Source organism: Protomyctophum bolini (genome assembly GCF_963924005.1).
Source record: "Protomyctophum bolini genome assembly, chromosome: 9".
Lineage (NCBI taxonomy): Eukaryota > Metazoa > Chordata > Actinopteri > Myctophiformes > Myctophidae > Protomyctophum > Protomyctophum bolini.
Window position 1 is genome coordinate 44,542,203 of NC_137870.1, and position 9,575 is coordinate 44,551,777.

Consider the following 9,575-nt stretch of genomic DNA (forward strand, 5'->3'; position numbering starts at 1 on the left):
TGTCAGCCGATGGAAGAATGGACAGCCCTGGTCACTGTGCTCAATATTGCTCTTACACCACCATGGACAACGACAGCAAGGACATCATAGCCCTGGTAACCATTGACAAACGGGAAACAGAGAGGAAAGCTGTGATCATGGAGAAAGAGGCATTCATTAGGACCATGGATCTACTGATGACTGAAATCAACCTCAAAGAGATCTGTACAGATGCACATGTGCAAATCTCTGCTCTTATGAGTAAGTACAACATGCAGCAAATTTTACATTCATACTGGCATGCTACATGTATATAAACTAATTTATTTATTTATTTATTCAAAGACAAGGGGAAATACAAGGATTCTGGCATATTCCACAGTCTGGACATGTGGCATGGTGCCAAAAATCTGGCAAAGAGGATCACTGCTGTAAGTTACTGTTTATATGATGTGCTCAGTCTTACACTTTTGTTTCAATTTAATTACAATATAGAATTTGTGACTGTAATGTCATTCTTTCAGGTTGGACAACAGAGTGGTATGAAACTTTTACTTGTGTGGGTGAAGGCTGTTGTAAACCACTTTTGGTGGTGCTGCAATAAAGCCACAACCCACGAGGAATTCATGGTAAGAACACTAGATGAACATTTTAGAATTCTGTCTGTGTATAAACGATAATGTCACCCAACTTCTGCCGGGATTTGTGAAGAAAAACACTTGTATAGTACATTGGTGTGTTTTGTCTGATATAATTGTGTGTTATCTTTCAGGAACGTTGGCTGGCTGTATTACATCATGTAGTGGATGAGCATGTCTGGGTGATGGGCAAATGTGAGCATGACTGTCCCACAAAGCACCCGAAAGAATGGATTGTGCGGGGGTCCAAGGTTCACAACGCCCTCAAAAGTCTCGTGACAAGCAAACGTTGGCTGAACACTGTGTACAAGTACCTGCACTTCAGGTGATTGCATTACAGTTACTACATACTAGATTTCACCTTTTTTATGGAATATTATACTTGGTTCAGAGTCTCGTCGGTATGTAAATGAATTTTAGAAGGTTCTCCTTGTAATGTAGTAAATGTACTATGCTGGATAGAAAATGGACACAAACAATGCAGATAAGACAGATGCTGGAGCAGTTGGTCTTCATTGAAGTAGTGAACTAGTGACAATCAACGGTGTGTGTGTGTGCTACTTTCTCATTCACAGATCTACATCGGACCTGGAATCTTTTCAGAATTACATTTTGATGTATGCTTCGAAGAGGTTTTCATTCAGCCCCCCGGTCTATGAGGCGAGAACCATCCTTGCTGCTCTAGACTACAACCACAACAAGGGTCGTCCTCTCAGAATCAATGCAGCAGGAGGAACGAGGTTGGTTCACTGTACACAGTTTGAAAGACACTTTGTAAATGTATATTACATCCAACCAGTCGCACTGTCTGTCAAATCATCGAACAATGGTACAGGAATTGGGGGCTGCTTTTCCAAAAATACAAAAAGTATATCAGTGTAATAAAGACTGATCTACCTTTATGACAACTTTATGGATTAATTTCCATTCATAATTTACTTATGTGAAAATGTCACACTTGGTAGCAACGCAAAGCTAGTGTTTAATATCTGGTGTAAGATAACTGTGGTGCCTCATCTCTGTGTAAAAGCCTGTTTCAGAAATGGTTGATTACATCTGCTTTTCCACCTTATGCCCTGCCCACTATGCTCATGACCTCCCCTCATTTCCAAAACCCCCTTATTGTACTTGAATAGTAAACTAATATCTCATCTCTTTTACAGTAGGTGTAAGGTCTTCAAAAAAAGGTCCAACCGATGGACTGTGCACACATTCAGAGTCAATAAGACGTACACCTACATCCCGGAGCTGCAGAGACGTATCCTCGACAAGAGAGTCTCATCTAACAAGGGCCTTCCTAAAATCACGAAGCTCAGAGCAGGAGACCCACGCCGATACGGACTGCTCTCAGATGTTCCTGCACCATCAATGGAAGAACTTCTCCGAGGCCATGTGAGGAGGGGTGATGACCAGGGTATGTCAATTGCATTACATGTTACAATATTTATTTTTTACTCCTTGATTGCTCTTTCTTGCACACTTAATTCTATCCCTTTATTTCCTGTGCCTGCTGGGTTTTTGTTGTTTTGAATGTTACGCTATCTCTGCTGCTGCATTGTCTGTAAGCAAGCCAAACAAAAAGTACCTGTACACAAAATGTAACAATACAGTACAACCTTACTTTTAATCTGGAAGAAATATCTGTGTTCTGGCCTATAACATTACTAAGTGTAGCAACTATTTACAAATTTAACAATATATTTCCCCTCCACCCATCTTTTCTCCATAGGAGCACCGGACGTGACTCTCCGATCCGTTGACGAGATGGAATAGCAAGATTGAATTGCTGAGGTAACTATAATTGAACACGGCTACATGGATGGCTGTGTATGAACATAGTTTGTTTGACCAGTAAAAATGCTCTAATCTTCAACTCGTATACAAAAGTAGTAGCCTATCTACAAGCTCTCAATGCATCAGACGCATTGAGAGCTTGTAGATCAGCTATTTTCAGTGTGTGTGCAACACAATTCCTTAGCAGACATGCTGGCTTCTATGGAATCCAAATCAGTCATGGTGGCTGAGAACTATTTCATATTCTTTGGGAATAAACAACACTGGTTATTATTACTAGATAAATGAAAGGACAGACGTCCTAATAAGGTTTTGCCATCAAAATGGCATACATCTATATTACACAATTGTTTGTGACCTTATGTATTTGTCTTTTTTAGGTGCTGAATTCATCCTACTGTGCCCGACTCCCCATACTTCATTGCTACAAAGACCTGAGCTCTGATGGACACTGCACACAAAGACCTGATCAAGCTCTGAGCCCAGATGGACTGCACACAAAGGACTTTTCCACAGTGGGCTGCCTGATATTGATACCAACTTTTATGGATACTGTATAGAGACGGTACATTTTCAGGAATCAACCTGATAAAAATGATGTGTTTAGAACTGTACATATTGTATTTGTGTTTCTTCTTCTTTCTTTTGTACAAATGTGTTTTGCCCATCGTTAATAATTAAATGTGTTTCTCATGGATTTGTTTGCTTCATTGACAGGCAGGTTATCAGAACAATATTGGGTACCATGAATTTGAAAACAATGGTAAAATCCAAATATATTTTTTATTATCAATAAGACAGATTTTGCTAAATGTAAACGTCAAGTAAAAATAAAGAATATAGAATAATGAATATAATACAAATTGTGCAAAAGGTCAATCAAGCTATTATTGCTCAGGCATTTTACAAATATATATAAGTACTAGAGAAAAAATAATCCTGCACACTGTCTTCACTTACAGATTTAGATTTATTGAGCAACGTTTCGGCCGTTCAGACCTTCATCAGGCATGTCTGATGAAGGTCTGAACGACCTCAATAAATCTAATTCTGTAAGTGAAGTCAGTGTGAAACAAAACAAAATATAAACAAATATAGTAGCCTACAAAATCAAAAATGTGCAAAGGGTCTTCAAATATTACAAATAATAAAACAAGGTATATAAAAAGTAATTGCACAAAGTAAATAACAAACTAGAAAAAAAATTTAATTCCGCAATCCGTGTTGTGCTCCCTTTTACTAAAAGGTTATATTTACTGTTCAGCGGTTTGTGTGCCCATTAGTGCCCTGGAATATATCCTGTGTAACGACCAAATGGGTCGGGATAAACATTCCTAATAGACGTGACGCAACAACTAGGAATGACCACCCTGTTTCCAGGACCAAGAGCACCATGTTGCCAGAAAACATACTGCCTGTATCCAGCATAGCGAAACTCCTTGTTATCGTCCCCAGGCTCTCTGTCATGTGCCACTACCAACACATCATCCCTGTACCGCCTATGTATGCGTAAATTGCCTGCATCAACGCAGTACAGGTTGAACTGGGGTAGTAGGGAAATGCAATTCTCCGGATTCTGTCCACAGCACAACTTCTCTCTGTCTGTTGGCATATCCCTGCAGTTATTACACACACACCAATTAGGTGATGGTGCAGGTTGGATCACTGGCTGTGAGACAAAAGGCCGGTCAACTGGTGGGGGTGGTGGGAAGGTGGGTGCAGGTAGCTGTGTTTGTTCAGCAGGTCCTGGTTGGTCTGGCTGTGGTGCTGGTGGTGGGAAAGTGGGTCCAGGTAGCACAAATGGCTGTGGTACTGGGTCAGCGGGTCCAGGTGGGTGAGCAGCACGCCTGCGTTGGTAGGCATTAAGTGCATCAAACACTAGTGCAGGTTCTCTGTCAAACAGATCCAGGGAAAACTGTCTCACCTCCTCCGGGTCCAAACTTAGAATAAGACGCTGAGGGATCAAATAACATGTGGGTGAATTTCAGTAGATCCACAGGGTACTGTGCATAAAGCAAACATAATATTATTCTAATATATGGATTAGCATTGATGATTAGTCTTGTGTTGCTACCTATAATTTGAGAGGACAGGAAATGGACCAGAGACAATAGCTGCTGATAAGGCAGGAATGCATGGGGTTCATGTCAAAAGAAGGTCACACCTGCTAGGAAGCCTAATGCAAATTTTGGAGCTTCATGGAATGTGGCGTGCACAAAACCCACAGTCCCACACACAGTACTATAGCCTAATGATTCAACACAGACCCAGTGTATAGTAGAACAATTAATGTGAATTCCACTGCTTACTTATTACATGGATGCAGTGGACAGACACACACACAATATATAATACATATATCAATCACTGGTAAAACAAACCTGTGTGTGGACCCTTCTCTCTTCTTGGAGAGTAGCTATTCTTTGCTGCTCCTCTAAGGCAGCTACTCCTCGTCTTCCTCGTCCTCGTCCTCTCCCTCGTCCTCTCCCTCTCCCCCTTCCACGAGGAGGAGGTTCGATTCCCTCTGGTTGGACGTCACCAACTCTGTCAGTCTCTATCACCGCAGCTCGGCCGCGGCCTCTCCCTCGTCTTACTCTCCCTCTCCCTCGTGTTGTCCCACGTCCTGGAGGCGGATTAACTGCGGGGTCAGCGCCTCTACGGCGCTGAATGGGAGTCGGAGAGCTTCCAGGACTCTCGTCAGAAACTGCGTAGTCTGCGTCGGATGCAGCATCGCCATGCATTTCTCCCGACTAAAAACAAAAAAGTAAAATCAATGTTGGCTTGTTACACGTACGTCGTTTGTCACTCGACAGACTAAGCATTTTAATTAGCACAAGCTACATTATATATCAACATAGATGTGGGTGAGGCGAATTAATTGCCTTGTGCCATTCGGGTTACTCGGCCATCTCTATCATGCTAGCTATTGACTGAAAATAACAACATCCAACTTTATCTAGCTGTTCGTTCAGAGTCAAAAAAATCGTGAACAAGGCCTAAACATACGATAAAGGCACAGTTTATTTCAAAATGAATATTATATCTACCGTGTCACTCATGTCCAGCAGCTCGCTTCAGGTATCCGATGAAATTAATTATTTCACGCTGATGCTGCTGATAAATGTCCACCGATGATTCTGCATGCACTGCAGGTTCGTGTCCGTGTCCTGTGCGTGAGTCCATGCGCGTCCGTGCATGCGTGCACGCGCGCATGCGCGGTTTACGACAACACAAATACACGTGGTAGGAGGAGTGCGTGGGGCGGGTTCTTCAGAGTGACGATGTGAGGGGGGGAGGTGGGTGGAGTGCAGGGGAGTGGCCCAGTTTGAATTTGTTTGGCAACAACAACACCTTCTGTTTACAAACACTGGAAACTTGCCTATATCACCTTTAAATAAGTGTTTAAAAGCTCTATATTATGATAGTACTCATTGTAGACTAGTGTTCAGTAACAGGAGTCTCCATTTCTCTCCAGCTTTCTATTAAACAGAACATGCATTGAGGTCAGGATACCAATTGTATCCAATCTGGATAGAGAACACAGTCAGGAATCTCAGGATATTACCTATAAGGAATGGATATAGTTGTGTCACCTACCTGAAAATATATTTTGTTTATTAAAGAGGGGACCCCTGTTATTGAAAACAGGGGTCAAAAGATATTTAGTTAAAAGGTAAAATCACTATATTCGGATGTTACCATCAGAATGTAGTGTTAACCAAAAACAACGTCACTTACTCCTCCTTTAAAGGTTGTGTAAGTGATGTATTCTCCATGATCTTGAATCAGTAGACACACTGAGAAGGAACTGACCTGATCAAAGCTCCTACACCTTCGGTAAGCAGTGAAAGGAGGATGGTTCAACCACAACATGGCAGCCTCGAGCAGCCTCAGTTTGTCCACAGAGAGAGAGAGAGAGAGGTACTCTTCCTATTGGCATAAACAATAGATTACAGTAGATTAGAATATACATTATTTATTACCATTCTGTTCTCTCATAGTTAATGAACTACCCTTTTCTCCTCCTCTCACATGCTCACTGCATGGTGGCAGGTGACAAGGACAAGTCGTTATGATGACAGGTTGCATACGAGTAAGACGCGCAAACGCGGGAAGCGAACGCAGCTCGTACATATTTGGGTTTTGGACGTATAGCTGCTTTGGGGACACCTTATATGGTGCCCCTTTTGTGCCCATATATGGAGCTGAGTGGACCTGGCCCCTTTTGTGCCCATATATGGAGCTGAGTGATTGCTGATGCAACACACTCCATATTTGGATAGCGGGACAGACACACAGACAGACAGACAGTCACACAGACATGATCTGCTAGGTCTCATAGTAAGTGCTCACTGCGTTCGCAAACATGGCAATGATACAATTTTCAGCTGATAAAAGCTGATACATTTTCAGCTGTTAAAAGCTGATAAAAAACTATTTTACAAGAGTGGTTCCCAAAGTGGGGTGGGGGGAGTGGGCACCCCCAGGGGTCCTTGAGGGAGTTCCAGGAGGGTCCCCAGCTAAATGAACCAAATGGACCCTTAAGGGTAACAAATGGAACCAAAGATCTTGCCGTTTTGGCAATGCAACAATTAATTAAATAACGGTCAGTGGTTTGTCTCACATGCACTCATTGCAGCCTGTGTATTTGCATTTGTATATATTTTTTTAAACTAACAGTTAAAGAAAATAAAACGTGATGACAATCAATCTGTCTTTGCTAAGAACGCGTTGGTGGCTTATTTTTTAAAGTTACTGGATACAGAACCACATTTCATCAAAATATGTTCGGATAATGTATATAATATATCACCCATATCAATACTTGAGAAAACATTGATCTCAGAAGAGAAGGGAGGCATATCGGTATACTATAACCTGTTAGTTGACTACAGTACGGATTCAACAATAGACTAATTAAATGCTTGGAAACTAGACATTCAAGAAGACATTGGTGAGACAGAGTGGAAACAGGCATGTTTAAAAGCACAAAAACAGACCATAAACACAAGGTTTAAACTACTTCAATATAAATGGTTAATGAGAATGTATATAACTCCTGTTAAACTCCATCATATGTCCGCTAGTATTCCAGATGTTTGTACTAAATGTCTAACAGAGAAAGGTACTCTATTTCATTGTGGGAGTGTCCTAAAATGAAAATATTTTGGAATGGAGTTATAACGTGTCTGTCGGAAATATCTAGAACTACAGTTCCGCTAAACGCGAAACTCTGTATACTTGGAATATATCCAAAGAACTTTCTACAGACAACGAACCAGACAAAAATCTTGGACTTTGGACTTCTCCAAGCAAGGAGAGCTGTAGCCCCTCTCGGAACCCTACATAAAGCTTTTATGAAATTTGATTTTCGCTTTAGGTAGGGTCCCTGGTCATGCTAAGATTTTCCAATGCGATTGTTGGAACGCGGATATACACAAACTCATCGTTTAGTCGATCGGCGCGGTATTACCACGCTTTTTCTTGTGTTCGTTTACGGATGTGCGAACTATAAGTACCTTACATACCTCTGATAAAATCTCCTGTGTCGCGGAAGCCGTTAAGTATTTTTAATCCATGTTTGATTAAAAATGTCGCTTTGATTTCTTCTTGTTTATTTACCGTTTATTGTACCGCCTCCCGATGTGCGGTTGGCTTTGCGGGCTCCGTCCCTGCCTCTGATCTGCTCCGTCATAGCTGTAGCACCACTAGCTAGCCAGATAGGCGGTACAATGAGGTGTCAATAAACAAGGTAGGAAGAAGCAACATTTTTAATCAATCATGGATTAAAAATACTTAACGGCTTCCGCGACACAGGAGATGTGTCGGTATGGTATGTAAGGTACTTATAGTTCGCACATTCGTAAGTCAATACATGAATAAACATGGTAAAAGCGCGCAGAAGTCCGTCTCATGGCGTGTTTACATTGTATTTGTGTGTGCGTAACTGGCGGCAGCCCAGCGTGAAACAGGACCCAATGGGTAAAGTCATAAAAGTGTCAGAAACTTTACTACATTCGGGTTCTGCTTGCGGGGCTAGGAGAGCTGTTGCGCTATGCTGGAAAAACACAGACGCTCCAACACTGAGGATGTGGCAAAAGGAAATTATGAACTGTATTGGACTGGAAAGACTTACGTATATAAGTTAAGGCCAGACAGAATGATTTTGTCCAGCTGTGGGAGACATATATGAATACTATACAGACTATTGTTTAAGAGGAAAAGAAAAACATAACTGAAAACTAAAGAACTACACAATTGTTTTATTTTTTCTTATTTAGATACTTATTTTTTTGTTTATACAAGTGCAAGTGTGTGTGTGTGTGTGTGTGTGTGTGTGTGTGTGTGTGTGTGTGTGTGTGAGAGTGAATGTACTGTATGTAATGTATGTTATAAAAAAAAGCCAATAAAAATATTATTGAAAAAAATAAGGTAGGGGTGTGAAGTCCAAGTGTCCTAGCACTGTCCAAACTAAACTCAATGTGTCCAAAACTAAACCCAGGTGTCCAAAACATAAAGCAAATCCAAACCAGTCTATAGAGTGTGGCCAGTCTCCTCCAAAATTTTCTTTGTAAAGTCTGGTCGAATATCCACACTCCAGGAATGGGAAGGAGGTCTCTAAATCCAAAGGTATAATCCAATATTAAGGGAATGATCCAAAAAGGTAAGAATGGCAAGACTTGGGAAATATTCCTCTTGCTCACAGCAGTAGCCTGTCTGTCTCTCTGCCTGTCTGTCTCTCTGCACCTCCACTCTGGACTGACAGAGTCAATCTCTCCAGGTGGCCCAAACAATGTGATTGCCCCTCACTCCATCAGCCAGGTGAGCTGTGGGGGCGGGGCTTCCCAACCACTGCCTGTTGCCATAGCAACACATGTATCCAACTGGTTTCTCATGGCATATAGTCCATAGTGAGAAGACCACACAGAGAAGACCACTGGTTGAAAACCACTGATTTAGACAAACATCTCCTTTCATTAGAGACCTGCCTACTACTACTACTGCACTCCACCCCACTGACCACTAGGTGGCAGCAGAGTCTTTCTCATGACAGGGCAGTGGAAACATTGCATGATTATTGTTAACGTCTCCTACTTCAGTGGTTCCCAAAGTGGGGTCCGGGGACCCCCAGAGGTCCTCGAGGGAGTTCCAGAGGGGTCCCCG